Source organism: Orcinus orca, chromosome 17 (assembly GCF_937001465.1).
Source record: "Orcinus orca chromosome 17, mOrcOrc1.1, whole genome shotgun sequence".
NCBI classification, from domain to species: Eukaryota; Metazoa; Chordata; class Mammalia; order Artiodactyla; family Delphinidae; genus Orcinus; species Orcinus orca.
In genome coordinates, this window is record NC_064575.1 from 57386519 (window position 1) to 57414414 (window position 27896).

The 27896-nt window shown below is 37.2% G+C and overlaps 1 long non-coding RNA gene across 2 annotated transcripts in view; it reads left to right on the top strand.

Annotated features, from left to right (window-relative positions):
- Positions 1-18654, top strand: part of LOC117197810 (uncharacterized) — a 95322-nt gene extending 76668 nt beyond the window's left edge. For both annotated transcript variants that reach the window (XR_007472574.1, XR_007472575.1), the window contains exons 4-7: positions 5066-5095; positions 6515-6671; positions 9939-10259; positions 16231-18654. This is a non-coding gene — a long non-coding RNA (uncharacterized LOC117197810). The remainder of the gene's footprint in view (positions 1-5065; positions 5096-6514; positions 6672-9938; positions 10260-16230) is intronic.
- The last annotated feature ends 9242 nt before the right edge of the window (positions 18655-27896 follow it).

The window sequence follows — 27896 nt, forward strand, 5'->3', positions numbered from 1 at the left end:
ATTTTCGGTTTGAAGTTACCATGAGGTTTTGATATAGCAGCCTGTATACAGACAAGATTATTTTAAGTTGCTGGTCTTTTAAATTCATATCCAATATCCTGCATTTGTTCTCTCCTCACAGTTGCTGGTTTTGATATCATATTTGTATGTGGATGATTTCCTACCTTTACTGTATGTTTGCCTTTACTGATGAGCTTTTCCATTTGTAATTTTATTGTTTCTAGTTGTGGCCTTTTCTTTTCTGCCTAGAGAAGTTCCTTTACCATTTGTTGCAAAGCTCATCTTGTGGTGCTGAATCCTCTTAGCTTTCACTTGCCTGTAAAGCTTTTGATTTTTCTGTCAGATATGAATGAGAGCCTTCCTGGATAGAGTATTCTTGGTTCTTCCCTTTCATCACTTTAAATATATCATGCTATTCCCTTCTGGCCTGTAGAGTTTCTGCCTAGGAATCAGCTGACCACCTTATGGGAGTTCCCTTGTATGTTATTTGTTGCTTTTCCCTTGTTGCTTTTAATATTTTTTTGTCTTTAATTTTTGTCAGTTTGATTATTATGTGTCTCAGCATGTTCCTCCTTGGGGTTATTCTGTCTGGGACTTTCTGTACTTCCTGGACTTGGGTGACTGTTTCCTTTCCCATGTTAGGGAAGTTTTCAGCTATTCTCTCTTCAAATCTTTTCTCAGGTCCTTTCTTGCTCTCTGCTTCTGGGACCCTTATAATGCAAATGTTGGTGCATTTAATGTTGTCCCAGAGGTCTCTTAAACTGTCCCCCATTCTTTTCATTCTTATTTCTGTATTCTATTCTGTGGCAGTGATTTTTACCATTCTGTCTTCTAGCTCACTTACCCATTCTTCTGCCTCATTTATGCTGCTCCTGATTGCTTCTGGTGTATTTTTCATTTCAGTTATTGTATTGTGCATCTCTCTTTGTATGTTTTTTATTTTTTCTAGGTCTTTGGTAAACATTTCTTGTATCTTCTCAATCTGTGCCTTGTCTTTCTGAGATCTTGGATCATCTTTACTGTCATTACTCTGAATTTTGTTTTGCGTAGATTGCCTCTCTCCACTTAGTTGTTCTTTGAGGTTTTATCTTGTTCCTTCATCTGCATTATATTTTTTTGCGATCTCATTTTGTCTAACTTTCTGTGATTACAGTTTCCATTTCATAGGGTGCAATGGTGTGGTTCCTCATGCTTCTGATGTCTACCCCTTGGTGGGTGAAGCTGGTCTAGAGACTTGTGCAGGCCTCCTGGTGGGAGGGACTGGTGCCTGCCCACTGGTGGGTGGAGCTGGGTCTTGTCCCTCTGGTGGGCAGGGCCTTGTCAGCAGGTGTGTTTAGAGGCAGGTTGTGGGCTAAGGACGATTTTAGGAAGCCTGTCTGCTGATAGGTGGGCTGTGTTCCTGCCCTGTTGATTGTTTGGCCTGAGGCATCCCAGCACTGGAGCCTATAAGCTGTTGGGTGGGTCCAGGTCTTGGTGCTAATGTCCCAAGCAAGATGTCAGCCTTCAGATGAGTATTTCCAGATATGTTCGCTACCAGCTTTTATGTTCAAAGAGAGAACCACAGCCACCCCCCACCTTCCCAGTTGACCCTCCAAGACCAGTAGTTAGGTCTGGTCCAGGCTCCTATGAAGTCACTGCTTTTTCCCTGGGACCTGCTGCACATGAGGCCTTGTGTGCACCCTCCAAGAGTGGTGTTTCTACTTTCCCCAGTCCTTGGAGTTCTTGCGATCAAGCCCCACTGGCCTTCAAAGCCACATGCTCTGTGGGCTCCTCCTCCTGATATCAGACCCCCAGGCTGGGGATTCTGACGTGGGGCTCAGAACTCTCACTCCTGTGAGGAACCTCTGCAATATAATTATTCTTCAGTTTGTGGGTCATCCACCTGGCACGTATGGGATTTTATTTTATCACAGATGCACCCCTCCTATCATCTTGTTGTGGGTGCTTTTTTGTCTTTGGATGTAGAATATCTTTTTTGGTAGGTTCCAGTCTTTTTTGTTGATGGTTGTTCAGCAGATAGTTGTGATTTTGGTGTTCTCGTGAGAGGAGTTGAGCTCAAGTCCTTCTACTTCCCCATCTTGTCTCCAACCCGCGTCCCTTTCCCTCTTAAATAAAATCTTCACATATGTAGCAATCCCTAAGTAAAATCAGAAGCTCATTGTAAAATTTATAGCATATAACTTAGGTAATTATATAATTATGCATGTATATGCTTTATATAATTTCATAATGTGTAATTTTCTTCAACTTGGTTTTTTGCACTCAACAGTGTTTCTACGATTCATCTATTGTGTTCCAATAGGTATAGTTCACTCATTTTCAGAGCTATATAACATTCTATTATAAGTGAGTATGCCATAATCAATGTATACAGTTTCTTTTTGGTCAATGCTTCCGTTACCTGATTTTTTTATTGTTTTAATTATTATTGTCATTTATACAATTCTTAATCTTATCTTCTGGGACTCATGTGCAATTCTCTAGGTTTTTGTTTCTGGGAGTAAAATTCCTCAGTTATAGGTACGTTCATGTTTAGATTTACAAAAGATTGTTTTTCAAATTAGATGTTTCAATTATATGTCCCCTAAAGCTGTTTATATTTTTTTTATCACTCTGCTTTCTTGCCAGCAATTGATATCAGAATTCAATTTTTTTAATAGAAATAAAATGTATTTCATTGTGACACTAATTTGCACTTCTCTGATTACTAATGAGGCTGAATCATTAGTATTTTCTCTCATTTGAAATGCCTGTTTGGTCATTTATGAGGTTGTTGGTTTGTGTGTGTGTGTGTGTTTTGTTGTGCTTATGGGAGAAGGGTAGTTCTTTTTCATGTTGCTTCATAAGCATAACTATACTTAACGTATACTGATCCTTTGTTGAATCTATATGCTGCAAATAATTTGTGGTTTGGACTCTATTTTCTTTATGGTGGCTTTTGATAAACAAGTTTTTCTATTAATATAATTGAGTTTAGCAATATTTTTTCATTTAAGGTTGACATTTACCCTATTCTGTGATCATAAAAATTATCTTCTAAATTTTCTTCTGAAAGTTTAAATAATTCCAAAAGGAAACTTTTTAGTCAATCCTGTAATTTATATATATGTACTATATAAACAAAAAATTAATTTTATTTTTTAACATAGCTCCTTTCTCCAGTGATATCACCTTTGCCATTACCAAGTACTATTAAGCTGTTTTGGGGCTTTCTAATCTATTGAATATTCTATACCAATGGCCAGTTGGTCTCTCCCTGAATAAATATCACATTTTATTCATTGGCATAGCTTTATAATAAAGCTTGGTATCTGGCAGCACAATTTTTCCCACCTTATTCTTCTTCAGTTATGCTTTACCTGTTATTGGGACTTTGCTTTTTCAAGTAAGTTTTAGAATTAACTCATTTCCTCAAAATTCCTGTTAAATTTTGATTAAATATGTAGTGAAATTTAAGAACTTTTTTTATTATATTGAGTTATCCCCTCCTCCCATCTATGAACATGGTATATTTCTTTTTATATTTCTGTGCTCTAAAAAATAGCTTTCAATAAAATTAAGTCTTTGTTCCTTAGCTTTTTGCAAATCATCTTTTAAAATATCTGTTTCATTGTATTTTTTATATTATTAATAATATATATTTTAAGTTATGCTTTAAATTTGTAGCTGGTGTATATTAACACATTAATTTTTAAATATTATATTCAGGTACTTTGATAAGCATTCTAATATTTTGTTGGTATATTCTTTGGGTTTCCATGTAGACAATCATATCATTTGTTAATAGTGACATTTTAGTTTTTTTCCATATTTGTTGTAACTCTTGTCTTACAAACTATATAGGACCTCCAGTACATATGGCTACTAAGCACCAGAAATGTAGGTAGTATGAGTGAGCAACTGAATTTTTAACTTAATTTTATTAAGTTTAAATAGTAATTTGTGGCTAATAGATACTGTGTTGGACTGTGTAGTCTATCAGTAGTATTTTTATTGTCTTTTTTTAACAAAAAGTTGTTCATCATTTAACAAAGAAGTTGTCTGTTTATTATTTTTACATTTTTTAGATTAATTTACATGTTTAACAATTTCTTTGATCAACATTTCTTCTTCCATTTCATAACTTATATCTATAATCTTTCTTTCCTTATTTAAGTACATCTTTTAGAATGTACATTAGTAAATGTTTGTTGGTGGTAGACTCAGTTTTTCTTTTTGTAAATGTCTTTATTAAAATAATGACCTTGAAAAAGAATTTTTGTAACACAATTAGTTCATAATTATGTCTCCCAATATTTTGAAGATATTGCTCTAAGGACTTTTGACTTCCATTGAAGCTGTTCAGAAGTATACTGTTTGTTAGACTAAATTTTCTTTATTATAGTTCTGTTTTTTTCCTCTGGGGGACTTTCAGATACTTCCTTTATTGTGGGTGTTCTGAAGTTTTACATATAGATTTTCCTGTGATTATTATGGTTCTGTCTATCATAATTCTCATAAGGCTCTCATGTTCATAAGACTCAGCAATTCTCAGCCCGATTTTCAATTATTCCACTATTGGCTCTCTGTATTATTTTCTCAAGGACTACAATTAAATGGAGTTTGACCTTCTTGTGTTTATTCTGTCTTCAGTGATTCTTAACCTTTCTTTTATATTTTCATACCCTCATCTCTCAACTGCAAATTCTTTAGTTCTTGCTTCTACTTCATTGTCTCTTTAGCTGTGTCTAACATGTGATTTAATATAGCAGTTGAGCTTTTAATTTCAATAAATATTTTTTATTTAGAAAGCTTCTATTTGATTCTTAATAATAACTTGTTTCTTACTAATTTTTACTGTGTTTCTTAAATTTTTTAGACTTTTATAACATTTTATATTTTCTATCAGCCAATTTTAATATCTGCAGGTTTTGACAGTTTTATTCTTTGTTGTTTCTCATGACTCACTCATGCAGCCTATTCTATTTATTGTTAAGTGATTTTTTTAAAAAACTGTAAGTTTTATTTTAATTACACAACTTTTGAGAATTCTGAAGGGCTAATGTAGGGTGGCTTTCTTCCACAGAAGATTTGCATTTGCTTCACTGAGCCAAAGGTATGTATACCTACAACCACTTTAGTTCCTATGGAGCATCCTGCCTTAATATTCAGCATCCCTACCTTGCAGAGAATGGCTTAGGTGTCTCCTGAGCCCAAGACTGCTGTTAGAATTGGGGAAGCTTGAGTTTTGTATTTGTTTCCTGGCACTATTCAGGGTTTAGCTGCCTGTTCTTTTTATTCTTCCCCCACATATCTTTTCTCTTCCTTATCTTAACCTTTGGAGATTTTCTATGTTTGTTTGCTTTTGTGCTCAACTCTAATTTAAAAAACAAGTATGTTGTAATTATGCAGGATCAACTTGCATTGCCATAGGAGGACCATTTGGAACATCTATCCTATCCTTCTGCTAACATCAAAAGTCAGTGCATAGCCTTTATTTGATAGCAAATAGGCTTCTTCTAGAGCCCTACAGCATTTCTGGATTAGAGAGTGCTTATTATAGAGCTCCTAGCAGTGGGATTAAATTGATTCACTTTATTTTCCCTGTATTCCAGACTTTTTTGAGCTTCATAAAAATCCAATTATGTTATCAAATCATTAAATTGATTATTTTACTAAAATATGAACAAAATACTAAATTATATATGAAAAGCAGACATAGGTTTCACACTTATGGTCTTCCTTGGGAAAACAGTTTCCAAGAAGGTTGTAGATATACTTTTAAAATATTTTTCAATGTTATCCTTCTGGCCCATATTGTCTAAGATTACAGAGAAAGACAACACATGGAAAGAGTACTAAATTTGGGGTCAGAGTAATCTCACTGTAATCTCAGGTTAGACACTATGCATATGATTTTCAATGATGTAATTAACTTCTATGTACCTGTATTTCCTCATTTGTAAAATGGAGATAATTTCTATTTTACACAGTTATTATAAGAATTAAGGCCAACAAAATAGTACATGTGGAATTACATATGACAATTTCCAGTGAGGAGAGCAGAATATGCCACCCCCCAAATATTTCTCTTTGACATAAAAATTATCTTGACCTGGTTATTTTTAAGACACAGGAGAAGCTCTGAAAATTGAGTAGAAGTTGTCCGTTTTGTAAGCAACATGCACATTTATAAGGGAAATGTCCATTTATAAGTGTGTCTCCCTTTCTATACCAGGCAGAGAAGGATCACTAAATCTCTAGACACTCTTATTCAATGGAAAAGGCAACTATACCCCTGTTTATTTCGCTTTGCTTGATACCCTTCCATAACTGGCTTATTCCTTCCTTTCCCAACATCTTCCTTTGTCTTGAGCTGGTATGTAAAGGTGTGGTTTGGACCATTTTGGGGAGTTACTCAGTTTTCCATGTTATTAGACTTCTGTTTTTCTCCTGTTAATCTGTCTTTTAGTACAGGGGGTCTCAACCAAGAACCTAGAAGTGTAGAGGGAAAATTATTTTTCCTCCCCACCAGTTTGGTGACCCATGATGGGACCTGCTGAGACACCATACTCACTCCAGAGCCTGCAGATGGGATCCTGGAAGACTGGTAGAAGCTGGCAAAAAGTAAAAATTCTTACCAAAGTCAGCTCTCCCAAATCTCTCTCTCTATGCCCAGTTTAAAGGAGAAGGTAAAAATTTCTTGTCCCTTCCTTTCTAAATTTAAATTAGCAGGAAAAAATATTTGTGTGAACTAGTTTCTTGCATATAGCAACTGGTAAAGATTTTTGTTATTGCTCTTGTTTTCTCTTTCCTCCCAGAAATGGTCATTGTTTTGTCTCTGTCTTTTGTGTCCTTTGTTATAAGGAGGAGAACCATGGGCAAGATGAAATTTTCCTTTTGTCTTATTTAACGTTTTGAGAGCTTGGCTTTGTGGCAAATGAGGATATTCTCTCTGCCAGCTAAAACAGGTCCAGGACATGAACTGACAAGCCGCATTCTCTTTGTCCACTAGAGCTGGCTCACAGGGGATTTGTCTTAAGGGGTCCTGGTCCATAAAGCGCCTTTGTCATCTCAGCCTTTATTGTCTCATTAGTGCTGAAAAGTCCCATTCCAATTGTACATGCCCAGTGTCACAGATTAGCAGGACTCTAAGTAGAGGCATTTCATGTTCTGGGAGACCAGAGACGCCGTTTTCCCTCCCGCCTTTCTTAGCACCTGAGACAGTGAAGGTCTCTTTGCTTTCTTAGGCCAACTCTGGGAGTGAACATTTTGGATTATGGGGGCTTTATCTTCTGCACTATCTTTTGCAATGCCTTTTGTGTCCATAGTTAAGTCAATTAAAGGCTTATTGGTTTGAGTCACTACGGAGATAAATATATTGAGGATTCTACTTGTCAGTGGCCAGATGAGGGATCTTTTGAACTGGAAAAACTTCTATATTTGAAAAAAGTTGTTTTGAAAAAAGTTGTAAACAACTGTCTTATTGATACCTATGGAAAGATAACATTGAAAAGAAGACACAAAAGAGTATGGCATCTAGCCTTAGGGGTTTCCTTAACAAGACAAAATTATATAAACCCCCCTTTTTCTTACTTCCAGTTTCAAAAGATCCTACCAAATTTATAGAAGAGTTGAAAAGATCAGTGGACATTCACATTTCTACTTACAGAGGACCTTGATTGGCTGCTAAGGGGTGTTCTTTCATTATATTACTGTAGTTAACAGAAAAGCCAGATGGCCCCCTGGGGAAAACACCTCTTACAGAGGTAACAGATGAACAGAATTTCTCCCAGGCCCTCTTACACATGATCAGGAAATGGCTCAGCTGGAGGTTGATGTTAAGAAGCTGACAGAAGCAATAGCAGAGCTTTTCATCCTAAGGTGAACTGGTTGAGGTTGAATTGAACATGCAGAAAAAAAGGTAAGCATTTATACAGACTTTACAAAAGCATACCACATTAAACCCTGAAGTTCCAAAACATAGGATTCTTTTGATTTCCATCTTGGTTGGAAATCTTGTTGATATAAAAGAAGGAAATTGAAGATAATGTATTTGGATGGGCAGACCTTGATATAATTCAGCCCACAATCCAATTCCTTGAGGAATTAAAAACAACTGTCTTTGTCTTTAAAATCTTTACGAAACCAGAAATGTAGCTCTAGAAGCAATTCAAAGTCCACCTATCCTTACCAATCCCTAAATCTTCCCTATTGATCTCCAGATGCCTGCAGATATTGTAAAAGATTAGGACACTGGAAACAGACTTGTCCTGCACTTGAGAAAAAGAAAACATTTTTAAATAGTAATTTCCCTAGACCTCTAATAGTATCCCAAAAACTTCGTCTTGGAGAAAACTTGTACAATTTCTCTGTGCCTACCTTGTCTTCTGTAGGAGCTGACAGCCATTTCTTTGAAATGCAAACTGTAGGTAAATCATTCTCATCTAGAGGAAAAAAAAAAAAAGCTATTTAGAAATTAGGCAGATAAGAAATCTTAAGTGTCTTCTCCACAAATATTAGTAAAAAAGCTTCAGCCATCTGAGCAGGTAAACTTATTCCATCTGCCAGAAACACAATTTGGATCCAATTGTTTTTTGTTTTTGTTTTAAAATAAATTAGTGAGTTTTGTACCTGACTGATGGCTAAAATTTTAGAATAAAAGCTATACTATTTCTCTTTGTATCTCTCGATATGATCATGTGTGTCTACATATGTATGTTGTAGATGTGTTATTTTTCTATCTCTAGATGGTACTGTCAAAATTTGTAAAAATTCTATTGGGTTGGCTTGAAGGAAAACGCTGTATGGATTGGGTATTCCAAAACTCACAGAAATACAGAAACTAATGTTTTTCAAGTATATGTGATCTGGAATAATATTTGGTAAATGAAAGCTAGTTGAAGTGTGTTGGTTTAATTAAAACAGAAATGTCTTCAGTATTATTAGCATTAAATACAATGCAGAGGTGCAACTTTTATTCTACCTGGGTTTACTACTCAGCTAAGCTCATGTTATATCTGTTACAAAAATTGTCAGCAAGAGAAAATTATGAAACTTTCATAAAGAATCAAAATATGATTATTAATAACAAATGAAATAGTTGAAGGTAGACTAGAAGTTTATAAATAAACTTTTCAACAATGATGTTTTATAAGATATGTCTCCTTTAAAATCTTTTAAAGCTTCCAAAATCTTTTTAGTAACTTGAAACTTAAAATTTTGCTAAATTAAAGGATATAAATTCATTGAAATCTACATCATTTCTAAATAAGAAAATTTAACATTAGTACCTCTGTAATAAAAAAAAGTAGATAAACCAAAAATGTTTGGGTCTATTAGTAAACATGTCTCATGCCACATTGAAAAACTGTACTATAAAAAAGGCATATACTTCTAGAAATTATGAACTGTATTCATAAATTTACCAATCTAAAGAACACTGTTGTAACAAGTCATTCACAATTGCTTACTTCTGAGTTTTCACTAGAAATTAAGGTTTCTGCAGGTTAAGAGTTCTAATGTAATTAAAACTACTCTCAATAGTAAGAGAAACTATTCCATCTTTGTATGCAAGGAAAGTAGGGTATGTTATTGGGTAACAAAGTATGAGATATGGAGATGCATATGAGATATGGAGATGCATTTTTGTTAAGGGAAATGAAAGAATTTTGTCTTCAAGAACAACCAGCTACTTCAGAATGGAAAAGATGAGAATAAATAACAATCTAAATGGATATTAAAAGTTCTGAAGAGAGAATCTTGTGTTGTTAAGCTGGATAAAATTGAATTGTTATAAGGATTTTTAAAATAAGCTTTAATATCAATATTATACTTATGTAAAACTTAATTTTCTTTCATCTGCTAAAAGGACAAAGTTTTCTTACCAGTTGGGTAAACCTGCAGGTGCAGGAACCTCAGGATATCTTTATTAATACCTAATTGCTTGCACCATATAGGTCTAACTTTGGGAGCCCACCTGCAAGACTGCCTCCTGAAATGAGACACAACTGTTTAACTGAACTGACCTATTTCAAGACTAATACTGGTTCAATGAGATAGATATGGAGAAGTCTTTCAACTCAACTTCTGTACTATGAAATTCCTTGAAGAAATTTCAACAGCTGGGCTGGAGGTGAACAGAATACGCCACCCTGAAATATGCCTCTTTGGCATATGGATTTTCTTGAGCTGGTTACTTTTAAGAAACAGCAGACACAGGAGAAGCTCTGAAAACCAGTAGAAGTTATGCTTTTGTAAGAGACATTCACATTAATAAGGTAAGCCTTCTTTTATAAGGGAAGTCTCTTCCTCTGTACCAGGAAGAATGACTAAATCTCTAGAAATTCTGATCAATGGAGAAGGTAACAACTTAAATTCACATGATAACCATACCCTTGTTTACTGTGCTTTGCCTGGTAACCACATAACTGGCTTCTTTGCCTTACTCCCAACATCTTCTTTTGTCTTTAACTGGAGATGGTATTTAAGGTGGTGACTTAGGCCATTTGGGGGAGTTACTCAGTGTTTCTGGGTATTTCCTAGGTATATCTTCCATGTATACTCAGATTTCCATGGGTCTCTCCCAGGTATACATGTTATTAAACTTCTAGTTTTCTCCTATTAATCTGTCTTTCATTACAGGGGTGTCTCAGCCAAAGACCTAGAAGGGCAGAGGGAAAATTCTTTTCCCTCCCCTACACATAGTGGGCACTTGGACAGTATTATTTTGTCTTTCCTTCTCATGGCATCTTTGAGCTAATATGGTTAAATGTATGATTTCAAAATATATATCTTGAATTCTCATTGATACTCATTCACTTCTAGAGAGATCTATCAGCCTTATCTCTGTATTTAAGTTGAGAGTTAATTTTTAAAAAATAGAGCAGAGTCTAACTCCTACCTATACAAATTAAGCTACTTTCAAGAAATGGGAACTTAACTCTGATTGTACTTAAAAATATGAACAATGCTTATGTAACTTTAGTTAGGCAACATCTGGAGCTGATTTCCTAACTTTGATTAAGAGAACCAGCCTGATGAATCCCAGATGTTTAAACATGGCTGTGTTTCTTACACTCACTAGATTATGAGAGTGAATACATGGAAGGAAGGGAAACATTTATAAGAACTAGGTGTCAAAGTGGCCAAGAGGGGTTTTTGGGTGTTGGCTTCATTGCCGGGGTGGGGGGGGGTCTTTCTAAATGAACATCCCCTTTAAAGTTTTATGCATGTTATTAAGACAAAGGCCCAATCTTTGATAACCTCAATAGTATGTCATAATAGCTTCACTCATATTTATTCCTGCAGAAATATATTTTTGAGCATCTAAAGTCCTGTGGTTAGAAAGATAAATAATAAACATTCCCTGCCTTTGAGTCACTCAGTTTAGTGAAGGAGTCAGGCATGTGAGCAGTAATTAGAATCAATTACAACTGCTGTATTGAAGGACTGAGTTCAGAAAGTAAGCAGGTCTTCCAAGGAAGATAGGATGGTTTCAAAGAGAAGGAAGCACTGGGCTCAAGATTTCTATGCATTACCTCTATCAGCTGCATTTAGCTGTGCTAATATAATTCAGCTTCCATATATTTGTATGTTCCATTAGATCATGGGGCCATTTATGTGTCATAAAAATACATTAAAAACAGCGATTTCTGAAATTGTACTATTTTGATAATCCAGTGTCACAGTGGTAAAATCATGATGATTAATCATGTTGACTTCCCATCATTTGGTAAAGCTTTTAGAAAAACAATAAATATTTTAATCTTTCTTTCCCACAAATTGTGCTTTTAAGTGAAAGAATGCCTTTGCCTTTTGCAATCTTTTTCTTACTCTAATGCATGCCCAGTGTTATGGACAGAAAAAGAAAATCAGAAATGTCCTGAGTTCAAAATTTCTTTAGAAGTTTTTTTGGGGAAAGGTGTAGTAGTTGTTTTGTGACATACTTTAGTTCTCATAAAACCTGCTCCATTTTTCCCCCCAAGGAAATATCAACTCTGGGTGAAAAGAAACAAAATGTGTACCCTAAGAAGAATAACCCAAATGCCCTATTGACAGCAATTTTGTAAAGAATTAAAATGCATTGTTATGCTTTCAGAGGTAGAGAGGGATTAAGTGTAAAATATTAGCCTGATGACAGGAATAAAAAAGGCTACCTAATTCTTACACAAAGGTTTTCAGTAAAAATTAATGTCCCATCAGGCTCAAATGTACTTCAACTCCTTTCCTTACCTAGCTATGACTAGCAATTTCTTGCTTTTTTTCTGTATTCAGTGTCTCAGTACCTCTTTATCACCCATCAAACCTGAACTCCCCATTTACTCCTGTACATTCTTCCTCTGAATTAACAAATATTGTCCACTTTGACAAATATACCAGAGAACCCATATCAATAGACCTGGGCTGTTCCCTCTTCTTGGACAGTCTCCTGAGCTTTCAGCTCTTCACCCAGCAAATGCCTACTTATCTTTCACAACCTGGTTTTAAATATCAGTTCCCCAGAAAGGACTTCCCCAGTCGTTCTAGGCTTGCTAAGATCCATTCACCACCGCATATGCCCACATAACCATATCACATGATCGTCATCACATCTGTTTGCATGCTGAGTGTCTGTCTTTCTCACCTGATTGTAAGTTCCAGGAGAGCAGGAACTTTTTGTATTTATATCCATCGTTGTATTTTCAGCTCATTGCATTCATGCAGTAGATACCTGCTGAAAAGAAAACATTCAAAATCTTTCAATGTAATATTTAATTTTTTTGCTTTAATATTGAAAAAGATTGAGCATTTAATGTGATGAAGTTATGTCACAAAGGAGCTCTTTGGTCCTTACCCCAATCTCAATTTGTTCTTACTTAAGCTACTCATTCAGTAAATGGTACCACTCAGCTGCTCAAGTGGTAAGTATTGGTCATTTTGATTATCCTCTTTCCAGTTCCTTCTAATTATCCCACCACTGAATTATGCAAGATATATCTCAAAACATATTTCAAATCAATTGACTTCTCTTCATCTGTCCTGCTACTACTATCACTGTAATATTTCATGCTCTAATAATACCTTGCCTGATCTATCTAAAAGGTATGTGTTACCTTAGAGGCTTCAACACACTGGTCCCTCTGTCTGGACCAACTTTCTCATAAATGATTACATCGTGACCTTCAGGTCTCAGCTGAAACCTCACTTTTTCATGAAGATCTTCCCTCACCAATCTAACTGAGTGGGTTAATTTCTACCTTACTTGTTTTCTTCATGGTGCTCATCAGAATTTATAGTTATATAGTAAATTTTTTCTTGTTCAATGGCTACGTCAAGGGCTGGACTGTGTTATCCAGTATTTAGCCAGGTGTTGACTAGACAGCAAGATGCTTTTTTTTTTTTTTTCTGAATGAATAGAAGTTACATACATGAATTTGGTAAAGCTGTAAATATATTTTTTCAGTTTCTTAGGCACAGGGGCTGTGGCTTTTCATCACTCTTATTCTATATCTAGCATACTTCTTTATATATATATATATATGTTCATATTTTTATTAAATGTATATAAATAATGTTTTAGAGTCATCCAAAGAACTTGATGTCTTATTATATAAAGGTTGTCATCTATACTCTATATTAGAAAAAAAATTCAAGATGAATTGCATATCAAAGACAGTAAAACATCAATTACCAAAATCTAACTGTATAACTTTTGTTCAGTAAGTATTAACACCTGGTGTACAAGGTGCTATTGGCCTCTCTGAACAAGACAGAAACCATCTACTCAAGCGGTTTTATTATTGTAACTGGGGTGGCCCTTGCCTCAACATTTCAGGGTTGTTACTGTTGGGTTCCAATCCATCATGGGAAAATGGGTTTGACAATGTTCTCCTTACCTATTAGGAGTAGCAGCAAATCCAAAATAACTCCCTTCCCGGAGGTCCTATGGGGTTAAACACTCAGAACCAGACTCCCAGTGCTGCCCTAATGAATGAGTAAGTAAGTGCCTTAGATCAGCAATCTAACGTGCAGACCCTAAGATCCCCAGGTATGCTAAGATCCATTCTCTCCTGAAGCTCCTGGGCAGGGTCACCAGGGACGTGTGAGCCCAGGGGCTAAGCAGGGTGCTCTGTTAAGGGCACTGGCAGGTGCACTGGGATGATGCCTCTTTAAAACCATTCTTGTACTTCACAGGCCACAGGACAGGGTAAGGGAAGAAACATAATTTTTCTTCCACCCTTCTAGGTTCCTGACTGAGACCCTGACCCCATAATAAAAGACAGATTAACTGGAGAAAAACCAACAGAAGTTTAGTAACATTCTTGATGGAAAAATTAATAGTTAATCAAGAAAGAAATGGAAAATTTTATATGAGACAACCTGAGGATTATAACCTGGAAAACAGTATTTCAGAAAGCTCTGAGGACTGTTTTGCCCATTAGAGGTCAAAGCAGTTGTATACATTTTTGAGACAAAGGGTTATATTTCAAATGATGTATTGACACTTTACACAATCCAGATCTACATGTACAAAGAAGCACATAGTGGGTCATGTGTCATCCTGGCCCATTAAAAGATTAAGAAGGAAGGTTATCTCCTAAGGAGTTGTAACCCTTGATGTGATTAAGAAGCAAGGAATGTTATCTCCTAAGCAGGTCTGGTTAATGCAGATGCACATGAGGCCCAAATTGGCAAAGAAATAATTTATATTTAAAATGTTTTCATCCTGCCATAAAATAGGAATTTTATTTCATCAACATGTATACCTCCTGTATACATGGGAGATACCCAGAAAAACTGAGTAAAACTACCAGAAATGGCCAAAGCTGCCATCTTAAATACTATCTCCAGCAGCTGCCATCTTAAATACTATCTCCAGCAAAAGACAAAAGAAAGACATTTTGAAGGGGAGGCCAGTTATGGGAGGTTACCAGGAAAAGCTTGGTAACAAGAGTAAGGGTTGCTATGCAGATTTAAGTTGTTGCCTTCTCCACTGATAAGAATTTCTGGAGATTGAAAGTCCCCCTCCTCTTCCTGGGACAGAGAGGCAGACACCCTTACAAATGGAGATTGCCTTTATAAATGTAAATGTCCCTTACCAAAGCGCAATTTCTATTCTGTTTTCAGGGATTCCCCTGTGTCTGCTCTTCCTCAAATATAATGGGCTAAAAATAATCCTTATGCTAAAGAGGTATGTTTTGGAGGCATATTCTGTTGCTCTTCAGTAGCTTCAGAGGGTGGGTCACGATTGGGATGAGCATCTGCTAACTCTCCCAATCCTGGGGCTGCTCTTAGTTTAAACTAAGAAACATAAAAGGCTTTGTTCTGTTTTCTTTCCAAGGACAGTGGGGCCACCCAGTCACACCAATATTCTTTAAGCAAAGCAACTTTTAGTGTTTCCAAGTGCTTTTCTCTCCTGAGAGTAGGAATGATGACTCAGTGATTGCAGAGTGCACGCCACCTCAGCCACCCACCCAGGCTCTTTTAAAAGAGCTGGACCTCATTTTTTCCCCCTTTAAAGCATCTTTCTTGCTGAGGCAGAAAGGGAAATGTTCCCAAGTTTAATCTGTGTTAGGACAATCCAAATATAGTAATACTATGAGACAAGATTCAATGTTTTCAGATATAAGGTAATGAATGATGCGTGCTGAAGGGTACCAGGATACATCACCCCCAAATACCTCTCTGGCATATGGATTATTTTGAACTAAAGTACATTGAGAACAAGCAGGAAAAGCTCTAGAAACAAGTACAAGTTTTCCTTTTATAAAGGAAATTTACATTTTTAAAGGAAATTTCTCTTCGTAGAGATGCCTCCCTCTCCAATATCAGTAAAAGGCAACCATTCTGATTCTGGAGAAGATCACAGAAAAAGTGAGTAAGGCTATCTGTGCTGATGGGGCATGCAGACAGGCCAGATTTGCCTCCCCAGTCTCTATCACTGTAAAAATGGGAGGCTCATATCCAAGGAAAAAAGCAATACCCTCTTAAGAAAGAGGCCATACAAGGAATCCAGCCAGTTTTAAACGGATTTCTAAAGTATGGACTAAGTAGACCCTGCAGGTCTCCTTATCATACTCCTATTCTTCCGGTCAAGAAACCTCATACCAATGAATACTTATTCGTTCAGGATCTGTGAGCCATAAATGAAATAATTTAGGACATTCATCCTACAGTTCCAAACCCATATACCTTACTTAAGAACCATACCTGGAGATTATGATTACTTCGCTGTATTAGATTTGAAAGATGCCTTTTTCTGTATTCCAGTAGAAAAGAAATTGCGGTTGCTATTTGCCTTTGAATGGCAAGACTCCAATTCCAAAACAAGAAGTCAGTACTGCTGGATGGTGCTGCCACAAGGATTTAAAAATTCCCTCACCCTCTTCAACGAGACTTTGGCTAAAGATTTATGAGGATTATACGTGGATCAAGGTTGAGTAGAGGCCTTCCCAGCCAGAATGGAAAAAGCATCAGAAGTGACAAAAGCCCTTCTTAAGGACATTATTCCTAGGTACGGCCTTCCCTCTACTATTCAGAGTGACAATGGATCTGCTTTTGTCACAGAAATAACACAAACAGTAAATAAAGCTTTAGGTATAAAATGGAAACTTCATTCATCATGGAGACCCCAATCTACAGGAAAGGCCGAGAAGATGAATCACACCCTGAAGAAAACTCTCACCAAGCTATGGAGGAAACTCATCTAAAATGGGACAAGGTCTTGCCAATTGCTCTCCTCCATATACAGTTGGCCCCTAGAAGCAGGCTAGGATTGAGCCCTTACAAAATTATATATGGGAGACAATTCTTAGCTTCTAAGAGTAAAGAAAGAGAAACGTTTCTCATGCAGGAGGTAAAAATTAAACAGTATGTACAACAGATTGACCAACTGTTAACTGCTTCTCATGAGTTTGTGTCCCAGAGGTCTCCCCCTCACCTGGAAGTTCCCTTGCATCCCTTCAAAGCAGAATACTGGGTGCTGCTGGAAATGTGGAAAGAGCAAGGACCTGAGCAGCAGCTTGAAGAGAAATGGAAGGGACCCTATGACATTCTTCTTACTACTCATGCCTCTCAAATTGTATGGAATAAAACCATGGGTACATCACACTAGAGTAAAAAGATTATCAGAGACTGACCAGCCAGGCCTGCCTATAGCCAGTGAGCAGATTCCCAAGAAGTGGACATCTCACCTTTTGGGAAACCTTAAGTATTTGTTCTGGCAAGCGAAATGAAAGTTCTGTTTTCTTATCCTTTCTCATACCTTTTACCTTTCCCCACAAAACTATAGATTCATATGCTGATTCTTTCAGTAATTCTAACTGCTGGATATGTGGTCAGCTTCCTATTTCTGGGTCTTCAGGATTGCCTTGGTGGGTTTGCCCCCTTACAGGGAATGGTGTGGAAATAACTGGCAACAAGTCTCCCCAAACCAGTTCCAGACTGGGTTTCAGACTTATTTTCCTGAATTCCTAAGAGAATGAGACATATTTTTGTCTACTAAAGTTCCAATTGTCACTCCTCCTACCTCTAACTGGGTCTGTTGTGCCAAAATGGCAGACAAAGAAATTGAGATCTTAATCATACAAAACTCAGATCTAGGACTTGGACCTCAAATATTTCTAATTCAGTATCCATTCCCCCAAATTTAGGCAGACTACACCCCATTTCAGCAGGAAGTAGCCAGAGCAATCATTGCCCTGTCCCTGAAAGATTTGGGGAAAGAGAAAATCTAAGTGGGGATTAAAACCAAGTCTCCCTAAAACAGAGTTCCTCTGCCAAGTTTATGATTAACATCTCTATCCAAAATGATTATTCATTTTCTTGTCCAACATCTGTTCTCCTCAAGATTGAGGAGTATCAAAGAAAAAGGGAGAGTGAAACTGAGCAGGACCCTGTTGTCTCCTGGGCACAGAAGCCTGTCTGTGTCTCCTGTTTCTTGTTTGTAGGGAATAGACTCTAGCCTACATGACCTTCCCTGAGTTCCAAAGAGCCGATTTGAACAGTTGCTAATCAGGAGGGGATGCAGAGACAAGGGAGGAGCACCAAGAAACAATAGTGCAGCCTTGGGGCAGGGTTTTGGTTCCATCTTAAGGGATAACAATATCTTTGAGCTATTTACAGAACTAAAACCCCCAACAAATGGAAGATGTCAGCGTTCTTTATTCCAGAGAAGACCACCTGAGGCCAGATTAAAGGAACCAGAGAAACTCACCAAGAGATTACCAGATTAAAGGAGTGCTGGCCCTGCACACACCCTAATCTTATCAGCAACCCTGCTCTTGAGGCATTGCTATAAAGCTCCTCATGAAATCCTCCCAGGTTGGGACACATAGTTTTGAGGAGCATGAGCCCACTGTGTCCCCCTTTGTCTGGCAAAGCAATAAAGCTATTCTTTCCTACTTCACCCGGAACTCTGTCTCCAAGATTCAATTCGGCACCAGTGCACAGAGGCCAAGTTTTTGACATCATTATCAATGGAGAAAGCACTTCTTAAATACGCATAACAAACCTTAATAAGCAATTCTTGTTTACCATGCTTTCCCTGGTCACATTCCCTTAACTGCCTCCCTTGCTCAGAAGCTGCAAACTCCTTTACCTCCGTTTAGCTTGAGATAAACCAAAGTTCTAATCACCCCTCTGAGTTACTCGTTAGGTGCTCCCATGTGTACACTCATGATACAAATATTAATAAACATGTTTGTTTTTCTCCTGTTAATCTGTCTCTGGCCAGTCTAATTTACCAGGTCCCATGCTGGAGAATCTAAGTTGGGTAGAGGAAAATTTTTTTCCTCCCCACAATGCCACAATTTGTAGAAATGTATAAATAACATGTGACATGAGTTCATGGGATGGCAAGATCACATTTACTTGAAGGAACCAGGACAATTATGGAGGAAATGGTCTTGGAAGTTCACACTGAAAGTAGGACAAAGCTTGAACATGTGGAAAGGTAGCAGAGAAGATCAACTGAATGTAATAATACAAAGACACAGCAGGGAGAATAATACATGACTGGGGGGGGAAGAAAGACCTGGAAAATTAGTGCTAGAGACAGATTCTGGATATCCTTGACTGGCAAAGTAAGGAAACTTGACTTCAGCTAGAAAAACAATTTTAAGCTGGGCTGTGGTCTGCATGTAGAAATGATGGGATCAGGAGCATATTTAAATATTCTAGGAAAGAAGTTAATGAGATTTAGAGTAGAAGCAGTGGAAAAGGACAGAAAAAGATGAACTGGATTGAAAGAGGTACAGTGACTGATGATGCTGGATGTGAGAAGAGAGCAGAGTCAAAGAAACTGCCAGTTTCTGATGAAAAGATCAGTTGGCATCATAGCATGACTCACCCCAGAGATTCAAATTCTTGTTCTGCCCCAAGGAACAAGAGCTTTTGGGTGGTTGTTGTTCTTGTTTTGTGTGTGTGCTTCTTTTTCTTTCTTTAATATTTTTGCCTAAAAAATTTCCAAATTTTCTCTCAGAGTTAGAACATAACTCACAAAAGACTGCTTTACCCACTCAGGGGTCTTCTATGAGCTTTCCTTTTGTCAGGTGCAAGGTTTTTTGCCCAACAACCAAGAATTTCCTTTGAAATTCTACCCTTAAGAATCATTTATCCTTTCTTTTATCAATTAGGGAAATAATAGTTCTTGACACATGACAGTTGTTATAATCTTATAAGTGAGTTTCATATACTCCTCATTTTATCCTGATCACAGCACCATGAGAAAGGCTTTGAGACTCATTCGTATGTGGGAAGCAGTGTACGTTGTTTAGCTGTTATTAAAGTTATCTGTGAAACTGGAAATAACAAAAAGCCACCTATGAGCAGCTGCAGCCCCATGGGCATACCTGGGGACATCTGTAGTTTTAAAGAACATGAGGCAAGAACTACCAGTGTGCTGTGTCAGAGCCCAGGTTCCGCAGTCAGATCTGGGCATAAGTACCTTTTCAGGCAATTGCCAGTTGCATGATCTTGGGCAAATTACCTAGCTTCTCTGGACTTTAATTTCCCTTATCTATATAATAGGGTTATAGTGATCAGTCTCATTAAATGGAAAAAAAAAATGCTAGTATCAGTAACAGCTAATATGCTAAGTACCAAACATTCACTAAGAGTTTTACATGCAATATCTCAGTTCATTCTCAGAATAGCCCTGGAGTAGGTACCAGCAGGATTTCCATTTTATACATGAAAAAATTGAAGTCCTTTGAAACATTGATTTGCCTAGATTACAATGCCAGTAAAGTGCCAAATGAGGATTTAAATCTCTGTTGGCTGATATTATATTGCTGCTTTTAAATTATTATTCTGTACCATCATTGTACATGTAAAGTACTTAACAGCATCCAGATGCAGTAAGGACCAAATATGTAATATTGCTGTGATGGTTATTATTCTCTTTAGTCTCAAATCAAATTACAACTCCAATGGTATAATATATGTACTCCACAAACTATTTAATGTTTAATAGAACTAAAGTTTAAGTAAAAAATGTCAAGCAGGGTAGAATCAGACAAAAGCAACTGATTTTAAAGTGCTAATAGAATATTAAGATGTAAAATGGGTTTTAAGATGGATTGGAGAGTTAAAAGTTAAAAGTGCTAAGGACACTGAAAAGAGAATAGGTGGAGGGAGGGAAGGACCAGAAAAGGAACATCATCATGCTAGCATTTTGCCATCTTCCCCTAATGAATTGGGAAAGCAGTGGCTGCAGCAGACCTATCTGCAGGCATGGAGTCTAGACCACAGACAGCATATGATTGTACTACCACCAGGACAGTCTGTAGGCCAACCATCTTATTGTGCAGATTGATTGAGGGGATAGTGTGAATTGCACATAAGATTTGTTGGCCACAAGTACCCTGGGAAGAGGCCAGGGTAGAAGCCCTGGGAATAAAATGGTAGAGATTCTTGCATAAAGTGGCTACACCAGATTCTGTGAGAGTCTTACTAATGTGCTCCATAGCACAAGGGTCTATGAATCAGGGAGTAGCTTGGGGAAAACCATGGACTGGAGCTGCCAACATGCTGGAAAGAAACCTTAGCTTGTGAAAGGGAGAGGACTCATGTTTCTACCTGGGAAAAGTTGAAATCAATGGCAGGAAATCCTTCTGAGGACTTGAACTTGATGTCAGTAAGCAACACATGGTTCTGCATGAGGTTGCCCTCCAAGAGTAAAGATGTCATAGCCCCTCCCTGTTGTCTCAGTGAGATTGCTGATCTCAAGAGTGCCAGTAACCAGGTAGGTACTTAATGCCATTATGGTTCTGTATTAGTGCCTCATTCCCAGATTCCTCATCTGTTCAAACACCTGCATGGGACCACATTCTGAATTAAGCTGGACCTCCAAGTTGTATCTGTATCACCTGTATAACTTGCTGATGTCTCCTGAAGTGTCTGGAGCTCATGGCCTCCCCAGGGAACGTCATATTTCTGAGCCAAACTCAAGACAGTTGTTCTTTTCCTGCCTGCTTCTGACTGACCAAGGGAAACTTTCCTACAGAAAAATGGTACCAGATGAAGACTGAACTTGAGAAAAATGATGCCAGGTGGAGATTGAACTACATGAAACATGGTTAGTCATTTCTAAAAGTATAGCTGAATCCACACTCAGAGTTTATAATAATTATGCATACACTATGCTATTTCAACATGATTTTTAAAATAATGAAAATTAAATTACCCAGAAGATTGTAGATCTGTCTCTACACAAGAGTTTGATTTGCATGGTAAAACAATGGTCGTGCTTTTGTTTAACTAAACTGACCAATAGTTTGATTGATTTAACTGAATGAGCCAGTTATTTTTGTGCTGAGTCGACTGTAGAAGCCACGCATGTAGGCTGTAGACATTAAGCCATGCTGGCACAAATAAGCAGAGAATACGGAGTTCACCATATACGTGTTTTAGTCAGTATTGTCCATATTCTGTGCTTTAAAGGAGCACAGAATCGCTCATGCTGAATTTCAATTAACATGGTTCACTTTATACAAGAGGCATCTTATAATTTCGTGTCTCTTCTCCCATCTCCTTGCCTTGCAGTAACAAGTATCTTTACTTTCTTTTGATGCTACTTCAAATAATCAATTTGAGCTATAGAAAATACTGGAGAGTTTCACCTCAAAAGAAAATTTGGGGCAAGTTTTCAGTGAAAACAGAATTATAATAGAATCCACTATGCATACCTCTACTACTGAGAGCAGACCTCATGTTTTTATAGTCACCCAGCGCTAATGCAGCAGGAGGGCTCTGTCCTAGATTCTCTGTGGCTCCAGACTACTTTATTTCCTTTCTTCTCACTGTAGGAGAATGTTTCCTTTTTCCCTGTGTCTCAGGGCCTATGAGACATCATTAGCCCTTCTGGCTCTATATCTTGCTATTTATCTTTTTGGCTTTCTTCTGTTTCGATTTTCATATTTTATTATTTTTGCTTCTCTGTGAATAAGACTAGACTCGCTGCTAAATTAAAAGCTGAAGGAATAATAGTTCATTACCACTTGTGAATACCTGTTGCATGCCAGGTGCTATAGGTGCTCTGCATACCTTATTTCTAATAAAACAACCCTATAAGCAAGGTTCATATTCACATTTTACAGCTGTGGAAAGTAAAGCTTAGAGACTAAGGGAAATCTTGATCATGCAGCTGATAAGTAACAAAACTAATGGAAGACCTCAGGACTGTTGCCTTCCAGAGGTTGTACTCTCTTTCCTATCCTCAGAGTCTATTCACTTGGTCTAGCTTAGCATGGGTTACTTTCCCAGGCATGGAACACTAAACTGTCATTGATGACCATGGAACTTTTATCTTTATCAAAGGATTAGGTTTCTTCTTTAATTTTGTGACATTTCTTTTGCCGGCCTGTCTAGAAACTATAGCTCTAACTGGAAACTCATTAGACTGTGCACTCCTGTCTGACTTCAAAGGCTCTGCTCTTTGCATCTTGCTACACTTCCTATCAAGCATGATTGATCAGTTATCACCCATCCACCAAGTGCTGGAAGCTACAACAAAATTTAAACTTCAATGGCTGAGTTTCTTGGAAATGCTTTCAAACGTATAATTGGAATTTTCTGACTTAAATACACCTCAGCTACACTTTTCTAAACTGTTCTTTCTGAGACACTGTCAGTCACAATACAGTTATAAGAAACAAAACTTTAGCTATTTGAATCAGAAAAGGATTCAAAACAAGGAAGTAGACTCTAGGCAGGTCCTCCAGGAATGACCCTCACAGTAACAATGAGGAACTTGCCAATCAGAGGAGCTGTTCCTTCTACCCCAATCAAGGGGTAGGAATCACAAGGCTACCACAACACCTTTACAACTGCTGCTGGGCATCTCTATGGCAGCAACCAGGCACTAGAGTGCCAATTTAGAAAGACCCAAAGTCTTTGGCTGTGGTTGCCCACAGAAAACAGCACTAAAGCAAATCACTGGCCTCTACTTCACTTCCATCATGAGTGGATCTCATTTGTAAACCCTGCCTGGTATCTAGAACCCTCACTGCAAGGGAGTTTGAAAAGCAATTTTTAGTTTTTCAGTCTCTGCCACACAGAAACGTTTTAGAAAGCAGATGGAATACAGAGCCAGTAAACCAATTATTCTTATTCAACAGAGGAGTATTTGGTAAACAGTTTTCTTTGTTTTGTATTGAAATGAGATGGAGAATTTTTGGCAAATAGCTATAATAAGGTAAACAACATTAGAGCACACCATGTGAGTACCTCACTTATCTGGATGATTGGTGTGTTGCCTTACTGGATGTGTATTTATACTTCATTGATGACAATATTTGACAAAGGGTTTTCCTTTATAAAATGCATAAGTGATCTCTTAAGTGGAGGGAATCTGTCTTAAAGACTGACTCCAGGTAGAGGGACTCAAAATGTCGAATGTAAGCTCTATAATCCTTATGGTATAGAAAGACTGGAAGAGAATGGAAGGTATCTTCTTGGGAAAAGCTAGACCTCTTATATTTCAGATTAAGCTAAAAGAAATTCAGTATTACAGGGAATCTTTAACCAATACAAAGCAAACTACCCAATTGTAGAGAAGTCAGTTAACACTGGATCATCATGCAACAACAAAAAGTCTAAGGTTCTTTATTTATCTAAAAGAGAAAACCTTTCTAGAGGTTTCAGAAATAGTAGTGATGTTAATGACCAATTTCAAATTGATGACAGAATGAAAATTAACATATACACTTTTCTTTAAATGAAGCTTGAAACTAAGTGTTCCTTAACCAACCTATTGCTGGAAATAGTTATTATAGGAATAACGAGATATTTATCCCATAAGTGAGATTTTTTTCTTTTATTTTTAATTGAGCTGTAAACTAGTCATCCAAAAAACTTTATCAAAAAAGATGCTTAGGTATAAAACACAGTGAAAGAGACAAATTGTTAATCTTCTTTGAAGAGAAAACTAGCTTTCAAGAAGTAAATTCTAAATATAATACCAACTTTTAAAATCTGGATAATGTAAAATTCTATTTTGGTTACTTTAAATCAATTTATCTTCCTTGTCTACTGTTTCTGACAGGGGGATGGGGTAGGTTCCTAAGGTTAACTATTCTGCTCTATTTTTCAAAAGCACTTTCAAATATGTTTTCATTTTTACAGCTTTTTTTTTTTTTTTGCAGTACGCAGGCCTTTAGCTGTTGTGGCCTCTCCCGTTGCGGAACACAGGCTCCGGACGCGCAGGCTCAGCGGCCATGGCTCACGGGCCCAGCTGCTCCGCAGCATGTGGGATCTTCCCAGACCGGGGCACAAACCCGTGTCCCCTGCATCGGCAGGCGGACTCTCAACCCCTGAGCCACCAGGGAAGCCCTGTTTTAATTTCTTCTTAGATAACTAAAAATGTTTCAATTTTTTTTTCTGCTAGTCTAGTTAGTTCAAGAATTTGAGTCCTGAGAGTACTGGTTTGAGATGGTAACACAGAAAGATACTGAACTCACCTCCTCCCATGAACACAACAAATCTATAGCTACATGTGGAACAATTTCCTCTGGGAAAAACAAAAACTCATTTACCATCGCATCAAAAAGAATAAAATACCTAGGGATAAACCTACCTGAGGAAGAAAAAGACCTGTACCCAGAAAACTATCAGATGCTGATGAAAGAAATCGAAGATGATACAAACAGATTGAGAGATGTACCATGTTCTTGGATTGAAAGAATCAATATTGTCAAAAATGACTATCCTACCCAAGGCAATCTACAAATTCAATGCTATAAAATTACCAATGACATTTTTCACTGAACTAGAACAAAAAATTTTGAAGTTCATATGAAGACACAAAAGAACTCATATAGACAAAACAATCTTGAGAAAGAAAAATGGATCTGGAGGAATCAGGCTCCCTGGCTTCAGACTATCCTACAAAGCTATAGTCATCAAAACAGTACGGTACTGACACAAAAACAAAAATATAGATCAGTGGAACAGGATAGAAAACCCAGAAATAAACCCATGCACCTATGGTCAATTAATCTATGACAAATGAGACAAGACTATACAGTGGAGAAAAGATAGTCTCTTCAATAAGTGGTGCTGGGAAAACGGGACAGCTACATGTAAAAGAATGAAATTAGAACATTGACACCATACACAAAAATAAACTTAAAATTGTTTAAAGACCTAAATGTAAGACTGGATACTATAAAACACCTAGAGGAAAACATAGGCAGAGCACACTTTGACATAAATAGCAGCAATATCTTTTTCACTCCATCTCCTAGAGTAATGGAAATAAAAACAAACAAATGGGACCGAATTAAACTCAAAAGCTTTTGCACAGGAAAGGAAAACATAAACAAAGTGAAAAGACAACCCATAGAATGGGAGAAAATATTTGCAACAATGCAACTGACAAGGGATTCATCTCCAAAATTTATAAACAGCTCATGAAGATCAATATTAAAAACACAAAAACAAAACCAAACAATCGAATCAAAAAATGGGCAGAAGACCTAAAAAGACATTCCTCCAAAGAAGACATACAGGTGGCCAAGAGGCACATGAAAATGAAGCTCAACATCACTAATTATTAGAGAAATGCAAGTCAAAGCTACAATGATATCACCTCACACCAGTCACAATGGCCATCATCAAAAAGCCTACAAACAAAAATGCTGGAGAGGCTGTGGAGTAAAGGAAACCCTCCCACAATGTTGGTGGGAATGTAAGTTAGAGAACAGTATGGAGGTTCCTGAAAGAACTAAAAATAGAGCTACCATATGATCCAGCAATCCCACTACTGGGCATATATTCAGAGAATAACATGGTTCAAAAGGATACATCCACCCCAATGTTCATTGCAGTGCTGTTTACAATAGTCAAGACACAGAAGCAATCTAAATGTCCATTGACTGATGAACAGATGAAGATGTGGTACATATATACAATGGAATATTACTCAGCCATAAAAAAGAATGCAATAATGCTATTTGCAGCAACATGGATGGACCTGAAGATGATCATACTAAGTGTAGTAAGCCAGACAGAAAGAAAAATATTGTATGATATTGCTTACATGCATAATCTTTAAAAAACGATACAAATGAACTTATTTACAAAACAGAAACAGACTCACAGACTTAGAAAACAAACTTATGGTTACCAGGGCAAGGATGGCGGGGAGGGATAGATTGGGAGTTTGGGATTGACATGTACACACTGCTATATTTAAAATAGATTATCAACAGGGACCTACTGTATAGCCCAGGGAACTCTGCTCAATACTCTGTAATAACCTAAATGAGAAAAGAATTTGATAAAGAATAGACACATGGATATGTATAACTGAATCACTTTGCTGTATGCCTGAAACGAACACAACATTGTTAATCAACTATACTCCAATATAAAATAAAAATTTTTTTTAAATAAAAAGTAAAGAATTGATGGGAAAGGGGAGGAAATTCACAAATAATAATGATGTAAAACAGTAATGAGAATTTCTTTGAGAAATATTCAAAATGATATTGGCAATTTAATAAAAATATACACACCCCTGGAAAAAAATAGATAACAAACAAGGACCTACTGTATAGCATAGGGAACTCTGCTCAAATTGTGTAATAACCTAAAATGGAAAAGAATTTGAAAAAGAATATATATATATATATATATATATATATATGTATAACTGAATTACTTTGTTGTACACCTGAAATTAACACAACATTGTAAATCAACTGTGGTCCAAAATAAAATAAAAATTTTTAAAAAACCCCAAAGCTAACTGAGTGACTCCTATAAATTGAAGAAGTGAGAAAAAAAAAAAAACAACAAATCCATATTGAAGTGGGTAGGACAGGCTGAGCCACAATCTTACCATAAACCACATCCCTGGTACAGTGATCCACAATCAGGAGGATACTCAAAACCCTGAGCTTCTCCCTGATGAACAAAGGTTTTGAACCCCACATCAGGCACCCTAACTTTTAAGATCTGCACCTGAGAGATGAGCCCCAAAACTTCTAGCTTTGAAAACCAATGGGTCATGGGTCCAAGAGAACCACAAGGCTATAGAGAACTGAGAAACAGTTCTTAAAGGGCTCCCGTGCATAGATTCATCCATCCCAAGGCCCAGCACAGAGATGATAGCCAACTGAAAAGCACCCAGACTTTCTGTGAATGAGGCTTATTTGCTTATCTCAAAGCATCAGCCTGAGGACCAAGCATCCAATTTAACAAACATCTAGTGACCTACTTAAATACTCTCCTAAAATAGAGGCCAAGAGATGCCATCTTTGTGGTCTCCTTCTGCCTCATGTCAGGTTGCTGTTATCTCCTGGAAAGCAGCTTGTACACTCATCTGTCATCCCAATTTTAACATCTGCCACCCAGGGGACACCTCTAGATCATCTGGCTCTGGTGACTAGTAGGGGTTAGGCTTATGGGTCCCACAGGACTCTAACAAATGG